An 18,446-nucleotide genomic window follows, 5' to 3' on the forward strand; every position below is an offset into this window, starting at 1 on the left:
GTTTGCAAACTCGAGAAGAAATGAGGATCACGATGTGGTTATTTTTGGTATCTTAATGTGTAAGGGTAAAAAAAGAAAACACTGTAATAAGGATAAGCTAAAGACTTATAAGCAAAAGGAAAATGTTGACACAGTTTAATTTTTTTTCTGAATAAAAAGTCTAAAATAGTTATGTAGAATTTTTTTCTGGCTATCTTTAATGACTTTACCGATCAGAAAGAATATCTGTTTATTGAGAGTAGTAATCTGAGGCTCAGAAGAATGAAAACTGCTCCTAACAGGGCTTGCATTCCTTCAGACTTCGACGGAACTTATCATCCCCATAGAATCAAATAGTGAATTCCTCCAGCCCCGCGTCTCCTGAATCCTCCCCTCACTCTGCCAACAAGCAGAGGTTTGTCAACTCAGAGAAGCTTGCCCTTTTAGGTGGCAGTGGGCAGAGTGAGGAGTAGAGCTGATGAGAGGAACAGGGAGAGGAAACACCCACTCAGCCTGTAGTCTCTGGCTCACCCATGTGGATGTCGTTGGGAAAATGGAAGAAGAAGTAAATTTCTGGAACAAGAACAAGAGTTTAATTTTTAATAATTTTTAGTATTAGTTTATAGTGCCTGTGAGACACCCAAGTAGGAATGTCAAGTAGGCAGCTGGATTCCACGGGTGGATTCTAGTGGATTCAGGGATAGAAAAATAAATTTGAACCTGTCAGGCTGTGAATAGAAGATATTTCCCAGACAAAGACTATAAAAAAAAAGAGAAGTAAGGGGAAACTACTTCTGAGCTTTGAGGAACATCAACCTGTAGAGAGTGAGAGAGAGAAAAAAAAATTAAACAGGCTGAGAAGAGGAAGCCGGAGAAGTACAGGAAGACCAGGAAAGAGGACTAACATAGAAAATGAAAAGAGGAAAAAGAAGTGTCAGCTGCTCACAGGGGTGATCACATCATTCGGGCCTCATCATTTCTCCTCTATATGGGTCCGTGGCTTTTGAACTGGTCCTCCTGCTTCCGGTCCTGGTCTCTCGAACCCAGGCCCAGTACCCTTGTTGCTCTTCTGCTTTCATTCTTCGAAGACGTGGGAACTTCCCAGTAAAGTTTGAAGTCCCTAACCTGTGTGGATCTACCCATGATCTGGCCACGCCTACCTCTTCAACCTCACTCTCCTCCTTTCTTGGCACACAGGACCGCCAGGTCTTCCAAGCCGCCTACAGCTCCTTGAGCAAAGAAGCTTCATGCCTCTGTGCTTGGGGACCGGCTCTTCCCTCCAGCTTGCAGAGTCATCTCCCACTGCTGTGCTCAACCAAGTGCTACTTCACTTCTGTTTCTCCTCAAAGTAGCCTCTATGCTCCTCCCTATCTACACGCAGTTAACCTCTCAGCCCTGCCTATGAGAGAATCACTCTAATTTTTTTGTCCCTTGCTTTGAACTGCAGGTAGTTACATGTTTGCCTTTGTACCCCCTTACAAAACACTCAAATTTCAAAATGAAAAAAAAAACCAAAAACACTGCTGCCACCAGTTAGATGTTCAGCAGAAATCTGTTGAGTAAATACTGCGTGAATGAGTACAGCAAGATTCTGCTTTTTGTAATTTTTCTTTGACAGCTTTCTGCCATGCTGCCTTCTTATTGCCCAGTGGAAGATACAGTGTTAAAGGAAATGTAACCTAGTTTCTTTTTTCTTCCTCCAGTTAGGGAAAGCACCTTTTGGACTCTGAATCTCATTCACTGGCTGAAATAGAGAAATTTCAAATTTCACTGAACCTCTAATAACCAGCTCCTAAAAGAGCATGTGTCAAAGTGTGAAAGGCCATGAGGTGAACTCATAAGGTCCTAGGTACATCTTGCCAGTTGAGAGCAGGGTCTCAGACCGGGAGTATTAGTGTCCCGCAGATCATGTTTCAGCTGATGAGGCCTGGGATTAAAATTATATTAGTTATTTGATTGAGTGCTTTATGCAGATAGTTGTCAAAGAGTTTTGGGTTACTGTTGTCAAACAATAGTGTTCAAAAAGATTGAAAGAATAAATGGCCCTTGACTAATCTAATTATGAATTGTTAATAAATAAAGGTAGATGCATATTCACTAATTAGATTATGTTGAATGGAAATGAGATTTAACCCATTTATTTCCCTGTAGTCTAACACCTCTTTGCATATTTCTAATAATTTTTTACCAGTTAGCTTAATCACACCTCTCAATTCATGGGATTCTATCATCTTTGGCCCATATGCAAGTTCATTTTTATGATGTGGCCACCACTCCAAAAATTGATACATCCTTCTCCATTGAAAGAAGTCTTTAGAATTTATAGGTTAAAACAGTGAGTATTCCCCTATGTGACTCAGGACATGGTATATTGGTTCATCTCTGTATAGACCTTATATTTAGCCAACATTCATTGTAAATGTCTCATCCTGTGAAACTTTTCATTATCTATGACTGCAAGTGTACAAGTTAGGTTAGGCTGACACAGTGATTGCTTGAACTATGACACTGTGCTGTGATCTAGTGAGACAACACCAACATTTTGTGACACTGGCATTATGCTTCAAGGAAAAGAGGACGGACCCTAGTCTCTCAAGGTACCTGACAACTCGCATACCACTTTCCTGAAAATGATACCAAGAAAAATGGTGTGTTCTGTTCATCGAAAGGAGCTGTCTTCTAAATGTCACACTTATTATTCATATGTTTTGATCTGCTTATTAAATGATCACCATTGTTTCCTGCATGTAGATTATTCTTTTAAAAATATAGTAAATATTTTATTTAGTATGGATTGCTTAATAATGTTCCTATAAAGTATATTTAATAGGACGGGTTTTTTGTTACTTAGAAACATTACCCCAAAAAAAAAAAAAAGAAAGATCATTCTTTAGTCTTTAAAGAAATAGACTATAAGTTGTACAATTTTGCTACGGTTTCAGCCTTTAATCATAAAGTCTTTCCAAAGGGCACATATGTTGCAGAATACATAGCCAAATGGACCATGTTCAGAATTAACGTCTAAAACTCTGTAACCTATTTTAGTCCTTACCATCTGGGCAAAAGAAATGCCATTCAAACATTTTAATGCCCCTGTCAACAAAAAAATTCCAATGACAAGTCACAGTTATGGTTTTTAGATTTAACTTTTGTAAATCATCTCTGTAGATAAAACTTTATAGAGCCACATAGAGTCCAGTCCCTAATAATCACTGAAGACCACCTTGACAACATCCTGTCTGCCTAGGTACAACATATGTATCAGGAAAGCTAGAACATTGCTCTTGCTTAAGAAATCTTGCTAAACAAAGGGAGTATCGTCTGCTTTGCATTTGCTTGCTTATTACCCACATTTACTGCAGAGTGTACCCTCTGACTAGTAGTCTCCAGAAGCCATAGTTCAAATAATATCACAGTGTCTGTGAAAAGGCAAAGTCTTTCACTCCCAAATATATGTGCAGCATAGAACATGCTTCCTGACTCCAATTCATGATTTTGTAATAGCTGCATGTAATACAGGCAATACATCGATATACATTTTCTCCATGTTCCATCTAAATTTTTGAACCTACAGATAGCATGTTCAACCAGTATAAACCTAAGTTTACTTGGTTTTCAGAAGTTGCTGCTGAGTCTTTGAAATGAAATAGATCTGTTGATATAAGTATAATTGGAATTCAGATCAGAATGATCAAATGATCAAATTACTTAAAGTAGACAAATAAATTGAATCACCTGAAGATGAAGAAACTGCTTGATTGGCAAAGGCTCTACAAGACAGTAGCCGTCAATCATCCTCTGCCGCTGCGGTAAACACGGACTCATTCTTTAAAGGGTAGGTGATGTAAAGGGTAGTAATAACAAAGGTTGGTACAAATTAAATAATCATTAAAAGGAACAAAGCTGATTTGACTTTTTGTCCAGAATAAGAAGACTTTGACAGATGGGGAGTCCAAACCGTTTTAAGTACTGAAGAAAAAGATTGATATTATATAATAAGGATTTCATTGCCAAAAATGTGCACAGATAATGAAAAGACTAATTGTATGCACTGCATGAAGCCTAAGGCTGTCAAACTCTGTGGACTTTTACCCCCACTGATAACGGAAGACTTACCCTTGGGACATGAAATCCATCAGCATGTTTAAAATAACTTAATCTACCTAACAGGGACATTTGTCCTTTTTTTTTATAATTAAATACCAGTGTCTAATAACTTATACGTGGTGGCACTCCATTTATTTAGCAGATATTTATTGCACATCCACTATGAGCTAAACCTTTCATGAAAATTAATATTTATTGTATATAAGAAGGATGAATACATTTCTTGATAATTAAAGCAACATAATATTATTGATCTAATTAACCATAGAATTCAAATCAAAACTTTTTCTAGATCACGAACATATATGTCTATTTTATTTTAAAGTCAGAAGTATATTTACTCATTCAACAAACATTTATTGAGTGCCTATTATGTGCCAGATATTGTTCTAGGCCTGAAGAAAACAGCACTGGACAAAGCAGACCGTCACTTTTACACATAGCACACACTGACATGGAGAAAACAGACAATTTTAAAAATCACATATGCAATAAGGTCAGGATTCAGAGATGAAGTTTGGTGATTTTGATAGGGAAGTCAGGGGAGGCATCTCTGAAAAGGTCCCAATTTGAGGCATGCAAATGTCTGATGTAAGAACATGCCAAGTAGAGGGAACAGAAAGTGAAATATCCTGGTGGCAGGAGCCTATATGGTGTGTCTGGGAAGCAGTGACACTCAAACATGGTTGGAGCATGAAAAGGGTGGAGAAGATTGGCAAGAAAGGAAATTGGAGAGGTAGTCAAGGGCCAGATTATGCAGGGCCTCATCGACCATGGTAAGAACCATAGATTTTATTCTAAGGTTGATGGGGTAGATTTGCTGGGTTTTGAGCAAGGAAATGATTTGATCCCCTTTATATTTTAAAAACATCACCTGGGCTGTGCCATGAACTGACTCAAAGGAGGCAGAGGAGAAATAGAGCATTCAGAGCCCTTTCATTTCCTTGATAACTTATATAGCATAGAGTAAGGGTATACATACCTTTAGCTGTTTTTTGATTCGGAACATCTTAATGTCCCCAATCTTACTGGCCTCTAATTTTTTATCTATGTTCAGAAAAGAGAATTTTTAATTTGTATGCACTTTTACTAATTTTTCTATACCTGGCTATTCTAATTTTTATTCACTGGCGATCTTCCCAGGACATTATTTTGAATCTCTAGTGATCCAAGTTACTCTCTGATCTGTGTGAGTGTGAATATAAAGCTAACATCATCCCATTTCTTTCTAAATGTTTTATGTATTTTTTAGGAGAGCGCTAGTGGGGGAAAGGCAGAGGGAGAGAGAGAATGAGAGAGAACTTAAGCAGGTTCCACTCTCAGCACAGAGCTGGATACAGGCTCAATCTCACAAGTGTGAGATCATGACCTCAGCCAAAATCAAGAGTCAGATACTTAACCAACTGAGCCATCCAGACGTCCCTAGATGTTTTATGTATTTTTAATTTTATTCATTACCTTGATTAGAAAGTACTTTTTTCATTTTAGAAAAATCCGAAATTAGAGAACAGAACAGTTTATTTATTTAGAACTAACATTCAGCTTAAACTCCAGCTCATGTTGAAGGGGCCCCTAACTGATACAACACCTGGGGGCGTAATAAGAGAATCCTGTATGGATTGTTGGCAGTGGTCCTGTTGATGCCTTGATATGTATTTAATAATGATCTCAGCAAGCCCCAAATCTGACTGCCTGACAACTATCAAGTCTTGGTAGATCATTTGTAAGTGAAAAGGGTATAGAATACATGCTATTCAACAGCACAAACAAGTTACTGCTCAATAATTTTAAATTATAATCAGCTATAGGCTAATTTATTTAAATAGAATTTATTGAAGTTTTATCATATACCCATTTATGGTGTGACACTTAAATGTATTTAGTTTGAAAAACATAAAAGACAGTATATGATAATAAGAAGTAATGTTTTGAATTCTAAGAGTTTGTAATATAGTTGTTTTAGATTGACAGTTCATAAAATGGATATATAGAAGGGTAAAAAAGAAATTGGATCCCTAATATACACTGTATATAATACATAGTCTCAACAAAGGTAAAATAATGAATTAACTTCCTGGTTTCAGGTAATAACTTATGATGACTCTAGTGTTTATGTAGTCAATAGATTATCAGTTTCATTAAAATGATTTCTCCAGAGTGCTTGGGTGGCTCAGTCAGTTAAGTGTCCCAACTTGGGCTCAGGTCATGATCTCACGGTTCGTGAGTTCAAGCCCTACATCGGGCTCTGTGCTGACAGCTCAGAGTCTGGATTCTGCTTTGGATTCTGTGTCTCCTTCTCTCTCTGTCCTTCCCTTGCTCATGCTCTGTTTCTCTGTCTCTCAAAAATAAATAAACATTAAAAAATTTTAAAAAACCGATTTCTCCTCTTATAAGTAATTCAAAACATTCTCTTAAAAAAACATATTGTGTTCCTGTAGTGGCCATTTGCTATTACTAAAAGAAGGTCCACATTTGATTATGCAGCTTAAAAGGCCTTCTGAGATAAAACCAAGAATAGGACCATTTTCCTCAGCCACACTTAAGAATAGAACTGAAGACATTTTAATTAGAATAAAAAGAATAGCATCATTAGTAAATAACTCTAGCATGAAAAAAATGAATGAGAGCAAACGATTTCAATGTGACTTTTTTCATGTTGCTCTTTACAGTATCTTAAATCTATAAATTGAATTTGCGTCTACCATGTCTGAAAGCAGGTAGATTCATTTCTCTTTCATTTCATTTATATTATCTCTGCAAATAAATACACTACATTTGCATCCTCTTTATAGGCAACATATTAAGAAAATGTTTTTCTATATAATTAGAAGAATTTTAAACCTTTCCATGTTCTAAACAGTAAGCTTCTCTGCTAGATGGTAAGTCCCATCAATGACAGGAAATTTTTTTAAAGTACTTAGACTGTGTACTTTGGAGAGACAGCAAGTAAGAAAGAGAGAAAAGTAAGGATGAAGACGACAGAGATAACAAGGGCTAGAAAAAAATAGAGTGAAACAAACTTATTTTTACTATACTGCGTTACTCAGTATAGTGATATTCTAAAATGTTATAATATTTCTTGTAACTCAGATAAATAAGTTTATAATAAATCAGATGTATATGTTTCTGTATTTTGAAAGTGATATAAAATTTGAAGATCTTAAAATCCAGAGGACAATGCCAGACATCTCATCTTTAAAACAGAATACAATGGAGATGTTATCCATGATGAGCTTTTTTCTTTTTTAACAACAAAAAAAAAGACAATCTTTTTTGTACTTCCAAATATGACAGAAAAACCCTCAATTTGTAGATTTTAGAAGTATGTGCATGGCAAGTAATTCTTTCATCCACATCGGGCCAAAGCTTATCTGCAGTTAATCAATTAAATGTCTGTGGAAAAATGTTGTATTTGGTGGCCAGTCTAGAATGGACTAGACCAGTTTAATCAAGATGCAGAATGGACTGTCCACGAACAAGGTCAGCAGCAGAGCCTGAGATGCACCAAATATTACATGAGGTTGTTTCCATTTGTTCTCCATGTATACCAAAGAGAAACCTTTGGAAGCGGGAGTTATTATGAGCCAGCAGTTATTTTCCACCCCTTGCGGATGTGTCAAGCCACTGGCAGAATTAAGATTTTAATTCAAGTCTATCATTTATTTGTCAGGCATTTCTCAGCTATAAACAATGGGATGAGGCCCTTATTACAAGATTCATAAGTCCATGTTCTTCCCACTCAACTGCAGAGACGTAACATAGGACAGATTGGAGAACAAGTGAGTAAGGCTATCAATGATGAAAGAGCGGTAGACTCAGAAAGACTCAGCAGGAGCATCAACTCTAGGAAGGAAACGTTCTGATGAATGTCAAACTCATTTAGAGGCTTTGGCAGAGATGAAGCAGCAAAGACTAGGAGGATGATAGGAAGGCAAGGATGTGCTGGATAAATAGAGATACTTGGTAATATGAGTATCAGGAATCAAGGTGTCAGAATTTTAGAGCTGGTCACCCTAGACCTCATCTTGCTGGGCCAGCTTATCCTTCTGTATCCTGCAGCCAGAAACCCAGCATCTAGAGAATGAGAATGTCCATACCAGAGAGCAGAGAGCTGACTCCTGAGTGGGGTTCTTTCAATGGCCTGGTCTGACTTCCACAGGCCTCTATGGCTCTGGGCCCCAAACAGGACACAGATGCTCTCATTTCTAATATGGAATGTGAGATAAGAATTTTAGGGAAGAAGACAAGTATTTTGATGGATCACTTACTGTATCAATGAACACACAGGAGAAGCATCAGCAGAGGGAAGAAAATGGGAAATGAAATGTTAGGGCAGTCGTGGATTTCTAAGTCCTCTTGCTACAAGTCACCATGAAAACCACCTGTGGAAATTCTACTCCTTAGCTTCTAGTTAAGAGTCACATTCTCTATGAAACCTTCCTAGACTCTCTAGGTAGAAGTCATTATTCCTCCTCAGTACTCTCAAATATGTTGTTCACTCCAGAAGTCCAACTCTGAAGACACCATTTTATAGATACTTGTTTTTCTCATTTAGTTGTGATCTCTGCTGCCAGTAGGAATCGCACGAGCCATCTTGGTGTCTCTGATGTTTAGCCTAGCACCTGGCACCAAGCAGGTGCTCAACTACACGGATGGGATGAGACTGAATTAAATGAGATCTGTGACAAATGATAATGAATGTCCCGGTTCCCCTGGGGGGGGTCAGTTGGTTGAGGGTCTGACTTCAGCTCAGGTCATGATCTCGCAGTTTTTGGGTTTGGTCTTGTGTCAAGCTCTGTGCTGACAGCTCAGAGCCCGGAGCCTGCTTCAGATTCTGTGTCTCCTTCTCTCTCTGACTCTCCCCTGCTCGCGCTGTCTCTCTCTGTCTCTCAAAAGTAAATAAAAACATAAAACATATCCTAAGAGAGGATAATGTAGGAACAATAAAAGGTCGGCAGTAATAGCGACAACCGTCCCAACACCTTCAACAACAGGACCTTCCTCGAGGGTTTGCATCAGGGAGACAGTCACACATCCCTTCTTACTTTTAAACCTAATATTTTTGATAAATTATTCTTTTTTTAATGTTTATTTATCTATTTTTGAGCCAGAGAGAGGCAGAGAGAGAGGGAGACAAGAGAATCCTGACTAAGCAAGCTCCCCGGTGCCAGCACCAAGCCCGATGCAAGGCTCGACCTCACAAACCGTGAGACTATAACCTGAGCTGAAATCAAGAGTCAGATGCTTAACTAACTGAGCCACTCAGGAACCCTAAAGTATTCTTATTTCAAAGGAAAATGTGGAAACATTTCTACTTAAAGTCCTTCATCCCTGGGATTTCAGAATAGCTCATGACTATTCCTGGCCGACAACACCGCCATACAGCCCTGTTTCAGAGCAATCAAACTCACCGGCAGTGCAGCAGGAAGTCAATGGAGAATGTTGGCTTGGGTCTGTTAACGAAAATGCCACCATGTGTTCACGAGTTTAACATTTCAGTGGGCGAACAAGTAAGATGAGGAGGGAGGAAGAAACACGGAGATGAGTCCCTTCGTATAATAAACTCTGCTCGAGAGTCATTTTTATACACACACATAAGATCAATCTTAGTTATTAACAAAGGAATGTTATTTTATTCCACTGGGATTTCTCTACCCACACACACACACACACACACACACACACACACACACACACATACACGTATATTTAATTTTCTTTAATCAATTGAGAAATAAGTTAACCAGATCAAATCAATGCAAAACATATAGATACCAAGCTTGGTAATTTAATCATTTTAATTAAAATGTCTTATCTAATATTTTTATTTTTAACTATATTTTGAAACCAGAAAAAATAATGTAACACGTGGACATCCACCACCTACTTTTAACAAAACAAACATTTCATCATATTTGTCTTTGCTTCTTAGGAATCCTAACATTATAAAGTTAGAGCATTCTCATTCCTCAGACATGTTTCCCACTTTCCCTTCTTAGGGTCATATTCCCTGTGAATATTTTTATTTTATCATTATTCAAATAATGAAGTTTTTGATCATGTTATCATAAATATTTAATGTTATTTTAAAAGAAAATTTAAATTATATTGACGCACGAGTAATAAATGAAAAAATAAAGGATGACATAAGCAATAAGGGAGATCACTTGATACAAATTATAATTATGAATGAAATTAGTTCCTGCCAGCACCTGAAACCACCATCAGGAAAACCACCTGAATGATGTAATGGGCGATATTTTCAAACTAGCAGCTTTATCACAATGCAGAGCTATTAGTCATCTACTGGTTTGAGTGTCTCATGGATGAAATCCGAAGGTAAGATCTTAAATCGTAGTTTTGTGGAAAATCTAGATTGTGATGATATTCATACATGTTTACTCCTGAAAGTCCTTGGTCAGATGAAAGCATACCAGAGGACCAGCTTGCAAAATGTAAACATGGTGTTGGCTGGAGTGAGTATAGGAATCGACAAAGGGAAGCGCCAAAACATGCAACATGGTCCTGGCAGGAGCGACAGAGAATTTTTAGCACATCTCAGTATTCAAATGCCAATTTCATTGTATTGTTTTTGCTTCCAGCTTCTCATTCTGGGGTTTTCATGCTTTCTGACTCTGCTGTGTAGTAAGGCCCATCTAGTCAGAGCAACCACACTTCTTAGTAATCACAGAGTCACCCTTGGTTATTGAATATGTTTTCCAGCTTAATGAGCAAGAGCATACACATAATGCTAATGAGGGATTTTTGCTTCAAGATATTTTAAAAATGTATATGAGTAAGAAGAATTGTTTGCTTTGATTATTTTAAGATGTAAATGCAGCTGCTTCAAAAAGGAAAAAATAATCATGGGGAAAACGCAAACATGATACATGAACAGGGAGCTCAAGTTCAACCCCATTTCAACGTTATCCTCTATATTGAAGAGGGGTGTGTGGCCACTCACTGCCTTGGAGGGAGCCTTGCTTGCTGTCTAAGGCAGCAAGCAGTCGTAGGCACCTGCTGCCGGTTTTGTTGCAGCCATCTTCAATCGCTCCTGGAACCAGGCAGGTACACATTACTACAAAGAATCATTCTCCTTCAACTGCAGGTGAGGATGCTTACATGCTATCGCTGTCATGATGGATCTGTTTGCCCCTGTCCCAACAGCAAAGAAAGAAAACTCTCCCTGCCAGGAAATCGTGTCTTCCTGAGTCCCACACACAGCTGCCTGGCTGCTCCTCTCATCAGTTTCCTCTTTGGAACACAACGCAGGTCAGGAAAAAAAGCAGGAAAGGGTAGAGCAGGAAGGGCATGCTGGTGACATTTGTGCCTTCGTACCTCACTGTAATATGCCTCCAATGTGAGCCATTAAGCCCCATTGATTCTTCCTTTTCTTCCTTGGAGCGAATACCCCTGCGCTGAGTTTACCTTGCTAGCCCCCCAGTTTCCAGCAATAGCCTGGTGATTGGTCCCTCTACCTGCCCTCCCCCTGAAACTCTCCTTCCATCCTGTTGACCTTCTCATCACCCTGTGCTCAGAAAGCTTTCAGGACTCCTCACTGTATAGAAGATAAAGGCCACTCCTTAGGTGGAACAGAGCCCCTTCCCAGTCTGTCTGGAGTGTTATATCCTGCCACTTGGGATGAGAAGAGATCAGTCCAATCAGACTGATCGGTTTGCCGCCCCCCAGCTCCCTGGTAGGGTCTGCCTCCGCACATTTCCCCACTTCATTTGCTCTGTCACAGTTCTGTTAAATCTTACTCACCTTTGGAAAGAGTTCAGTTTCCACGTTTTCTTCCCAATCTTGTGAGCATTAAACCTGGGAGCATTGTGGAAATTGGAGCTAAGTGCCTGGCATACGGAAGCCCTCCAAAGTTTCACATCCTCACCCATCGCTCTGTCTTGGTTTTACTTGGTGAATCATTTCTGCTGACTGCTCCACCAATGATGATTTTGTTTCCATGTGTTTAATCACCTATCCTTGTCACCTGACACCCCAAACGTATCACCTGTACCATGTGGAGAAAAGCCTGTTAGTGCAGGTCATTGAATCATTTACATTAAACAAGAATATTAAATTCCTTCTAATGGAATGAAGGGAAGAGAGAAAAAGGTGTGACTGGAACTAGAACAGTTGGGATTGCTCCATAGGCTATGCAAGCTATCTGCTTTAGAAAGAGCTGCAGAACTTTGTGAGTCTTACCCCACACCCAGTGCATTAGACTTTCTCATGCAAATAGTACATACGCTAAATTAGAAAATCCATTAGTCTTAGAGGGTGAGAAAGTGTGTAAGTCTGTAAGAGCAGCTCACCACATCTGCACATGGGCATCCCTTGCAGCATTTTTGACAACTCGCGTTAGTTACTGCAGCCTCACATCAGGTTTCCTAAGTTCCTAAGTGTAAATCTCTGGGTGGGAGCCTGAGGTTGAAATATTCCACAGAAGATTTTTCTTTGCATCCAAGATTAGAAAGAAACCACTGAGCCAAAAGTTAATGATACAATATTTATTGGGTAACTACAACTTCTCAGAAACTTTGTCAAGCAGTTCATGTGCATATTCCATTTAATCCCCACAATCCTGAATGAGTATCTGCATTTTCATAAGCACAGAGAGGTCAAGTAACTAGTTCAATGCCATACAGCTCATACATGAGCAAGCCTCAATTAAACACAAGACTATCTGATACCAAACTTCAGGCTCTAGTCACGTTCCCCATCTACCTTTATTGTACTAGACATTATTTAAATACATGCCATCGGTCTTTTATCCAGAAATTGTGCCACTTGTTCAATATGTGATTCTGTTTTTGAAAGTTCTGACACCACCAAGGAAGGGTCTCTCAACTCAGTTTTTCTCATTCAGATACCCATTGAAAATTTGTTGCTGGAGGCTTTTCCTCAGTATTTCCAAGCCTTCCATCTAATAGACCAACTTCTATAGTTTACCTCCTTATAAAGAGATATTAATGGCAACTAAGCTTTTTCCATGAACACGATACCCCTGGTCCCCCTTGGAAAACCTGACTGTAGTCCTTGGTAATTTGTCTGGAAAAGGGCCTTATTCCCTCCTCCTAGATTTCCAAACTAAAAGGATTGCCCTTCTCAAATTTAAAAATAAAAACAGACAGTAACAACAAAAATATTGGTCCATCTCATGTGTATCACCTGAGTAACAATATAGTAGACTTACAAGTATTACCTCGTAGTCAATGCTTTTCCACACTCCTTGTAGAGGGTTTTTGTTTTCAGTGCATTTTCACATCTCTTATCTCATTTTTCCCTTCACAGTCCAGTCATTCCTGAATTATAGTTTCTTTACAGATAAAATAATTATAATCAAGTTCTATCAGAAGGAGTGAAGTGAGAGTTAATGAATAAATGGGCTTAAAGTATCACAAGAGTCTTGAATGAAAAGTACACACTGTTTTCACTATTATTAATATAATGCAACTCATCCATTACCATTCTGATGGAGAGCAGGACAGTGGCTCTGACCTCCTTTTCTGGCCAGGCCAGGAAGGGTCTGCATAATAGCCCCAGAGACAGACAGGCTCAAGGGAAACAAACCAGGCAAGGTTCAAAACAACCCAGAAAGCCATCCTCACTGCAGTACAATTAGGTACTTTAAAACTGATTAGAGATGTCGTCGTATGTGCAAATTTTGGAATGGATGAGTCAAGGACCTTGGGAGAGGAGCAAGCGGAGGGCATGTTTAAGAGATGAGACAAAATCTAGTGATATTTGAGGGCAGCAACGGACCAGACACATGAATAAGTAATTCGCTACCTGGCAGCTTTTGTATCCTCACCCTCTGGTGGACAGGGAGGCATTCCTAAACACAAGGGAAAGGTTTATTTAACTCAGTGCAGAACACCCTGGAAAGAGCCATTTCAGGAGAGCCAAGGAACTAAGTAAATGTCAAGCCCCCCAAAATATTCATGAGATAATTATAATTGTGTGTGAGTCGTGATACACACCACCTTTTACTTCCTGTATTTTCAGTTCTTCACTCCTTCTAGTGGTCTTTTTAAATTATTGGATGTTCCTCTTCTTTCTTACAATTCAAAGAGCTAAGGTTTTCAGTCAATGTTAATTTTCTTTGAAGGATTTCAGAGGGTAGTATTTCCACATGGAGACCCCTAAAATTATTATTTTCAAGTAGAGCTGATGCTTTTTCTTTGTAGCCTAGAAGAAAAGAGATCTATGTAATCGCAGTGTCAAAATGTCAAAAGACTGAGATAGGTTGGAAAAAAGAAGAAAAGGAAAGAAAATACAAAAAAAAAAAAAAAACATTTAAAGCATCCATACAGCCTTCAGCCTTACGAATCCTTGGCTCACATAAAATACTCGTGACATACTGTAATTAACTAGTTACTCCTCTCAGAATGAATAATAATGCAATTATTTGCCAAAAGCAGTGAAGAAAGGATAGTTTCTGTTTTTAAAAATATCTGCCTTTCATTTCTGTAGAAAGAAAACCCTGGATTAATTTACATAAGCTGCTGAAGCACAGAATGACCTGCAATTTCACCATTACACTATATGATAATTCTGTCACCTTTTTATTGGAGCCTTATATTTTTCAATGGTTTGAAACAGGAATAAACTGACAAGTCACTACCATGTTTAAGTTATACTGGTTCTTAAAAACTGCATCCAAATGCCATAAAATGTAAGTAGTAACCTGCACGGTGAAACACGTCCTCTTCACAACTGCCCTTTGATGCCATTAAGGCCCTAAGGGCTATTGCTTGGTTTCCTTTGTTTGTGGGGCACAAGTTAAAGGAACGAGCGAGGAAATCTTTTTCGATGCCAGGTAGCACAGAGTTGGGTCAGTGTTGATATGAACATATCACTGGTTCTTTTTCCTACATGTTAATGTCTGGACAATGACTGTTCTTTTTAACTCCATCCAAGTCCATCCTGGCTTTCTCTCAGTAATTCATTCCACGATCATTTATTGATGACTTGCTATGATGCCCTCCACCAGGTTCCAGAAATTTGAAGGTAAAAAAATACACATTGCCCTTAAGAAAGTTGCAGAAAGTGAAGGTATAAGTTAGTAAATTGGCACATCCACAATGCAGTAAATGCCACCACAGAGCCCACTCTCCACACTCGTGTGCAAATTCATATAGTCATATCAACACACAAAATCTTTCTACCTTGTGAAACTGAACTTCTAAAAATTCCAAGCTCTTTAAAAGTTTTGAAGCAGCAACTTGGAGAAGATGTGGTACTAAAACTTACCATTTTGGTAGTGTCATTTAGAGTGTATGTTTGTGTAGATGTGTGTGTGTGTGTGTGTGTGTGTGTGTCTGCCTACCCATGTGTTTTTATAAAAGGTAGACACCTTTAAGTAGAATTTTGTAAAGGATATGATAATTTAAACAATTGATGCCTTCAGTAGCAAGATTGATTCACTACATATCAATGTGTTATTCATTGTAGTAATCAGGTATTAGTTCAGAATGCCTTCAAATGAATATTTACTGATACATCCTTATGATACTAAAAAGTCTGGATCACTTGTTTGGGAAGTCAGATACTAAGAGTCATTGTGATTTAAATTCATAAAATCATGATAAATATTCTAAGAGTAGACATAGTCTTATTTTTTCAAGTCCTGTTCATCCAGGGTATTCCTTTAATTAGTAAATAGTAGGAATTTGGATCTGCTTTATTTATTGTACTGAATAATATGTAGAACAGTTACAGGTTTTGATATCAAACTGTCAATACTGATAACTAGGTTCTTCCCTGTACAAGCTATGTGACCTCTCCAAGCTTCAATTGTCTCATCTATAAGATGGAGATAATAATAGTTGCTCCCTCATAGAGCAGAAAGATGAAAGAGTTAGCCACATATAAAGCACATAGCACTGGGGGCTCTGGGTGGCTCAGTCGTTGAGCATCTAACACTTGATTTTGGCTCAGGGCATGATCCCAGGGTCACGGGCTCACACTGAGCATAGATGACCTGCTTAAGATTCTCTCTCCCTCTGCCCCTCTCCCCTGCTCATGCTTGCTGTATCCCTCAGATTAAAAAAAAGAAAATAAAAATAAATCATATAGCAGTGGGACAGACACTATCATTAAGTAAGATAGTGTTATTATTGTCATTAATTGATCTCAGTGAGAACATTTAATATCTGCCAAGAAATTATTTTGCTACTCTTGGTCTGTTTTTATGGCAATATAGTAATGATAATTTATATTCATTTTATCCTGTAATAATATAGAATCATATCACTATATTCATTTCATTTATGTGTCTATTAACATGCAGTTATTGAATGATGCATATATGCAAGGTATTGGGTGGGGCAGGGAGTACAAAGAAAATTTAGCTACTGCCGGTAGAGTTTCAACTATGGTCCTGGAATCCTGCACGGTTTACTAACTAAGTGTAATAAACTCAGACACAAAAAATAACTTGAAGATACCTGCAAAGCCCTTGTTATATAATTTACTCTTTAGCTTGATGACAAAACATGACTTCCTCTCTGTTACATTGCTAGGAATAGATTATTATTTTGGTGTCTTTCACGGAGATAGTCTCCAGAATTTAACAGAACAGTAAACTGGCTTGAAGGTAAACAAACCAACTTTGAAAAAATAAATAATGTCTGTATCCTTCCCTCTTTATTTACTACAAATGGTGAAGGAGAACAAGGCTGAGCTACAAAATCACTTCACCAAATCCACTGTGAAAAGGACCAAAAGCTCTTTGAACACGTAGGCAGCTCCCAATCTCAGGTTTTTCAGATGCCAAGAATCAGCCCAGGTCACAATGTTGTCATCTCAGCAGCAACCTCACGGCTGAGGTAGGAAGGCCACTCCTCGGTGACTTACGCATTTGGAGATGGTTACCATCTGTCCCAACTATTTGCTCCTAACTAGGTGAAAGTAAAAATAACCAAGCGTTCCTAAAGCAATATTTTACAAAAAAAAAGAAAAAGTTAAGTGTGTTAGCATAATTTCTGACAGCATTTTTAACAGCGATCTAGATAATTCTGATACAGATGGTCTAAGGACTGCACTCTGAGAAGCACCGGTGTGTAGACAAGCCCTCTCTCATTTCATCAACACACGGATCAAGCAGGGATTCCCAGGAAGTGAATCTGGCGCCTCAGAAGGCAGAATCGTAGACTCAGAGTTACTGGGGTCCAGAAACCTGCTGATAATTCGTATATTTGCACGTTTTCCAGGATATTCTAACACACAGCCAATGGTGAGAGAAAAGGGGCTATGTTTTACTTTAACACATCCATAGGTGGTCCTTGTTCCATAATTTACTAGCTCTCTGACCCTATAATTGCTCTATCATTGATCTATAAAATAGTTGTTGTAAAAATTAAATAAAGCAATGCATGTTAAGAACCCAGCAGGAAGTAAGTTGGTTATTGTTATATTATATGTCCAGCTCTAAGTAAGATATACAGAAGTAAAATGTGTGCTTCACCACTTCAAGGATATAATCTATTTAGAACAGTAATATAAATATTAATAGAAATTTAAAATATGGTTTATATTCTAAAGCAATAACATATTTACACACATGTAAAAAATAACCAACAAAATAGAGTGTAAAATACAGAGGATTATAAGAACATAGGAAAATTCATATAAAGTTTGCTTTAAAAATAAATTAACAAACAAATACATAAAATGTCTAATACTGGGGTGCCTGGGTCACCCAACTGGTTGATTATTCAACTCTTGATTTCGGCTCATTTCCATGATCTCATGATTCTTGGGATCAAGCTGCAATTGGGACTCTACGTTGACAGCACGGAGCCTGCTTGGGATTCTCTCCTCTCTCCTTCCCTCCCTTCTAATTCGGCACCCTAATTCTCACTAATTCACCGTTTTTAATGTGTATTAAAGAAACATTACAATCATGAGTGATAATCAACTTGTACTTGTTACTTAAAACTAGAATTAGAAAAAGTGTATTATCTGGGAAAGGGTCCATGGAGTAGGTGTCAAAGGGCCCACAGAAACAGAAATTTCATGCAAAAAGTTGTTTTATGTGAGTATGGATATTTCCGAGGAGAGAGTGGTACCTTTCATGTGACTCTCAAAGGGTCTTGTGCTCCCCCCAGAAATGTTATGGACCATTAAGGAGTCCTGTTTTAGCCCCCATCATGTGCATCTCCATGTATGCTAAAAATATACATAACTCCTGACTGCATACCCGATAGTCTCCTTGCTTTCTTTTGTGTACACGTTCTTTGAATGAGTTTCTTCATGCAGTTACCATTCAGATATCTGGAGAATAGAAGTCACACAGTAAGACCTCATTTAAGGAAATTGTGAAGTAGACTTTCATGGCTACTTCAACCTATTCAAAA

At 38.3% G+C, this 18,446-nt stretch overlaps 1 protein-coding gene across 1 annotated transcript in view; it reads left to right on the forward strand.

The window, feature by feature from the left end:
* Positions 1-18,446, forward strand: part of TMEFF2 (transmembrane protein with EGF like and two follistatin like domains 2) — a 221,789-nt gene that overhangs the window by 155,294 nt on the left and 48,049 nt on the right. The gene's annotated exons all lie outside the window — the stretch shown is intronic.

Source organism: Suricata suricatta, chromosome 3, assembly GCF_006229205.1.
Source record: "Suricata suricatta isolate VVHF042 chromosome 3, meerkat_22Aug2017_6uvM2_HiC, whole genome shotgun sequence".
NCBI classification, from domain to species: domain Eukaryota; kingdom Metazoa; phylum Chordata; class Mammalia; order Carnivora; family Herpestidae; genus Suricata; species Suricata suricatta.